Source organism: Octopus sinensis, unplaced genomic scaffold (genome assembly GCF_006345805.1).
Source record: "Octopus sinensis unplaced genomic scaffold, ASM634580v1 Contig10655, whole genome shotgun sequence".
Lineage (NCBI taxonomy): Eukaryota > Metazoa > Mollusca > Cephalopoda > Octopoda > Octopodidae > Octopus > Octopus sinensis.
The window spans coordinates 5,001-10,000 of record NW_021832156.1 but is presented as its reverse complement, the minus strand read 5'-3'; the positions used below and the strand labels follow the sequence as shown (position 1 = coordinate 10,000).

At 38.8% G+C, this 5,000-nt stretch overlaps 1 long non-coding RNA gene across 1 annotated transcript in view; it reads left to right on the top strand.

Moving 5' to 3' along the window:
* The window catches only part of LOC118761209, a 23,620-nt gene extending 21,386 nt beyond the window's left edge, over positions 1–2,234 (top strand). Inside the window, exon 3 of the long non-coding RNA XR_004997214.1 lies at positions 2,098–2,234. This is a non-coding gene — a long non-coding RNA (uncharacterized LOC118761209). The remainder of the gene's footprint in view (positions 1–2,097) is intronic.
* The last annotated feature ends 2,766 nt before the right edge of the window (positions 2,235–5,000 follow it).

Sequence of the window (5,000 nt, the reverse complement as noted above, 5' to 3'; positions counted from 1 at the left end):
GCATGCACTAATCTGCGTTATTTAATTCCTGGTAAACTGACATCTGACTGTTCAGAGAAGACTATACAAGTAACTAGTAGCATCTTCTGGAAATGGACAAGATGTGGCATCGTAGTACCAGCAGGAAAAGGGTTTAGACCCCCAAAGACCCTCATGTTGACATGGTTGCTACATTAGGGGATGATTCTGCAGGATTATCAACAGTGGCGCAGGAGTGGCTGTGTGGTAAGTAGCTTGCTTGCCAACTACATGGTTCCGTGTTCCGTCCCACTGCGTGGCACCTTCGGCAAGTGTCTTTTACTATAGCCTCGGGCCGACCAAGGCCTTGTGACTAGGCTTACAAAGAATAAGTCCTGGGGTCGACTTGCTCGACTAAAGGCGGTGCTCCAGCATGGCTGCTGTCAAATTACAAACAAATAAAAAGTGCAAAAGGGGACAGCTGAATTTAGGAGGGGAAGAGAGAGTCTTGAAGATGACTTAAGGTCTGGAGGTCCTGTAACATTGATTGTGCTCACTGCATGGTGATGGATGACAGGCGAATTGACTTTAAATCAAATAACCAGCGCTATTAACATATCCCGTGAGAGAGTTGAAAATATTCTGCACAATGAACTTAGCATGATGAAGGTTTCTGCTTGTTGGGTGCCATGTCATCTGATACCTGATCAAAAGTGCACCAGGTAGATGACACCATCGGAAAAATCTGGTATTGTATGAGGCAAATCCGGCTGATTTCTTTGAACATTTTCTGCGCCAGGATGAGGGTTCGCTTCATCACTTTCAACCAATGATAAAGAAACAATCCATGTAGTGGAAATATCTCTCCTCGTGTGCTTCAAACAAAGCCAAAGGTCACACCATCAATGGAGAGTACTATGTAAACTTGCTAGGGCAGCGAGGAAAGGTCAAATATACCGGAAAACTGACAAAAGGATCTTGTTTCATCAGGATAATGCTCTAGGATCCATTAAAACTAAGTCCTTAGTTTTAATGGGTGCAATGGGTGGCTGTGGCTTTGAACTGTATGTATATATATATACATAGGGAGAGTTTACGAAAAAAACAAAGGACGAAGACAGGTGGTGTACAAAACAAACAAATGTATTTGTACAACGCTCAGGAATAGAAAAAGTATTTTACGTTTCGAGCCTACGCTCTTCTACAAAAAGGGACACACAAAAACCAAGGAGAGAAAAAAAATGTGTGTAGTGGCTAACGATCGATCATGGCGACTAGTGCCGGACAGAAGGGTCAAACACATATACATATATGTGTATATACATATATATACACACACACATACACACACATACATACATACATACATACATACATATATTTATATATACATACATATATATATATACACATATATATACATATATGTATATATATTCACATATTCAAAAACGTACGTACAAGTACAAATATAGACACAATAAAATTTTATAAAAACACATATTTAGAATAGTGTGTACAAGATAGAGCACTCTCACGTCTTACATTAAGCAATTTCTTCTTAGATGTTAATAACTGGTATAATTCATCTATAGACAAGTTGCGTCTAGCATCCTTAATTTTATACGATCTAGTATGACTAAGTGTTTTCCAATGTATTTTGTATAATTTCTTACTATCCTTCAATTTCCAAATTAGTTTACTAAGACAGGACATGCGAGAAAGGACACTTAAAAAGCAAACCACGAATAAGAGCAATTTCAAAGGGAATGAAAATAAAAAATATTTTTGTAGTTACCCTCAGACTCGAGTTTCTGTATCAATGAGCAAAATAAATTATTTTGCCATCCGTACTTCTTCAGCAAGGGCGCTAAAACTAATGTATATTTATGCAGCAAATAGCACCGAAAACACCCGTGCCACACACTTATACATTATAATTTTCAAATCCGCCGCGCAAGCGCAGTTACATTCGGCAGCATATAACAATAACAAATTAAAACTGCGTACCAGAAAGGCTTTGAAACTACGAAAATTTTACTGGGAAAATAATAAGGGTAGAAAATTTAGAAAAATTTTCATACCGGTTGCTAGCATGCGTAATGAAGTCAATAGACAACATATTTTCATATATAATAGTGTATAAACAATTTACGTATTTATACACGAAAGAGGTGACCTTTGACAAGACATCTTACATGCTAGAAAGGGCAGTTAAAGCCTAAACTCCGAATAAGGGCAATTTCAAAGAGAATGAGAATAAAAAAAATATTTTTGTAGTTATCCTCAGACTTTCGTGGTGGATTTGAAAATTATAATGTATAAGTATGTAGCACGTGTATTTTCGGTGCTATTTGCTGCTTAAATATGCATTAATTTTAGCGCCCTCAAAAAAAAAAGCGATAAAGGAGTTAGGGGCTTGAGATCAGTGTAAACAGTTTTCGAATGTCGCATAGTCTTTCTCAGACAGCATTTGCTAAACGACGACAGTTGAAAAGTGAAGAAAACCATATACTACGTATCAGAAGTAAGGTCTTCTGGAAGAATTCCCTTCCTGATGCCCCCTCCCATACAACTTTAAATCAAATGGACTAGCATACCTCAAAGAAGACCTAGAGGTGAAACGCTCAGCATACCAAAAAAATATCATTCGTGGGTATGTCCCCCGAAGACTTTTTTTTCTCTCTCCAGTTTCAGCTCAGGGCTGCGGCCATGCTGATGCACCGCCGTTAGAAGAAAATAGCAATATTGACACGAAACGAAGCCTCTCTTGACATTGAGACCGTTACATCACATCACCCTTCGAAAGTTATGCATTTACAATCCAAGAATAGGAGGATATTGTTACCAAACACCTAATCAAGAAAAGAGAGAATGAAACCCTTGGAGTTTGAAGATGCAACCGTAAATGTAGAATATGTCATATTTCTGAGGACAACATCACACATGTGATCCGCAGCTGCCCAAAAATGTCATCAAGGTACTAAGTCCCTATGCGACATGACGTTGTCGCAAAAACGATATACAATGCCATTCGGAAAAAATAGAGAGAATTCCCGTTATTGAATATGTACACAGATACCAGCACAAGGAATACTGGTGGAACATTCCCATCAGAACATTTGTCAAGTGTAAGAACAACACGCCAGATATTGTTGTTTGGGACAAACAAGTAAAAGTATGTATCCCCATAGAGGTCAGCTGTCTTGCTGATGTGAATATCTCTTTGAAAATCAAAGAGAAAGCGGATAACTATGGACAACGGCTTCGAAACTTCCAGCTTCTATATCCGGATTACAAATTTACATTTATACCAGCAAGCGGAACAGTAAATATATGCAAAACTTTTCTCAGGTTTAAAATGTGACATTGTTTACGTTATATACATTCCAATGATGGAGCTTTGTATCTTTGTTAAAAACCAGCACCTTCTTCAGAGGAAGAATTTAAGTGATTAAAAACATGCACGCACACACAGACACACACACACACACACACACACACACACACACACACAAACGTGTGTGCGATATATTTGGTGGTGTATTTTGTGGTATATAAGGCGGCGAGCTGGCAGAAACGTTAGCACGCCGGATGAAATGCTTAGCGGTATTTCGTCTGTTGTTACGTTGTCAGTTCAAATTCTGCCGAGGTTGACTTTGCCTTTCATCCTTTCGGGGTCGATAAATTAAGTACCAGTTTCGCACTGGGGTCGATGTAATCGACTTAATACCTAAGTCTGTCCTTGTTTGTCCCCTCTATGTTTAGCCCCTTGTGGGTAATAAAGAAATAGGTATATTTGGTAGCGTCACCCTTTAATTTGGTCTTATATTTTGTTAGTTTCCCAGTTTTTATCTCCATTTATGACACGCTTTCGTGGACATCCTGCAATTTTCCATTGCATCCTGATTCTTGAAATACTTACACCCTTGAATCACTCTTAATGGGTTACCATCTCGGATGGCCCTACATACTTTCTTCTTTGATATACGTATGTATCTCTTACGTTTTAATTATTTGTTGTCGTCCTGTAAGGGAGACGCTGGTTTCAAGCAAAGATACAAAACTCCATTTCTGGAATGGAGATAAAAAAACCAAAGTCACATATTGAACTTGAGGAAAGTCTTACACAGTTTTACTGTTCCGCTTACAGATTATGTTTGTAAACTGCGTGTTAGTTGGTTGACTTCTTTTTGTAAAAATCTCAGCCTTTCCCAATTGTTGCTTAGGTATTTAGCGACAAAACTAAGCGTAGCAATTATTTTTGGTATAAATGTGAATTTATTATCTAGGCATAGGAGCTGAAGGATCCGAGGCCGGTGCCCCTTGTTAACCCGCCTTTTCTTTCATTTTCAAAGTATGTATGTATGTATGTATGTAGTATGTATGTATGTATGTTGTATGTATGTATGTATGTATGTATGTGTGTATGTATGTCAGGTTACTCTTAATGCGATTGTGAACATGTAACGCAGTACAAACTGTCGCATGGACGGCCGTCGTCGACTAAACCGGCAATCCTACAAAGCCTGTTTTATAAGGAGGGTGGTTTTGGTTGGACACCCTGCAGGACGAAAAAACTCCATCAAACAGGTGGCAGTGAGAGAATCCTAGTCTTTGTTTTGACATCTCGTTAAGGTAACCCGAAGATCTTGCTCTTGTTTGTGTTCTGGACTAATTGACTTCATAGGTGAGAGTCTTTGAGGTGTCTTGCAAACTGCGCTATTGACTTTAAAATTCAGCACAACCATTGATGACAGCTGCCGTCTTTAATTAATGGCTGGGCTAATTTGTTAGTGATGGTCAAACTCATTCACCAGTTGACAGACAACCACCATCAATGTTTTGTTACTTGAATTTCGGAGCTCTTTGTGTGTATGTGCGTGCTTATAGGTGTGTGCGTATGTATGTATGTATGTATGTGTGTGTGTGTGTGTGTGTGTGTGTGTGTGTGTGTTGTGTGTTCCACATCTGAATGTCCATAATCTATATATGCTTTACAGTGAGTGTGTGTGCACGCGCGCGTTTGTGTGTTTGTGCTC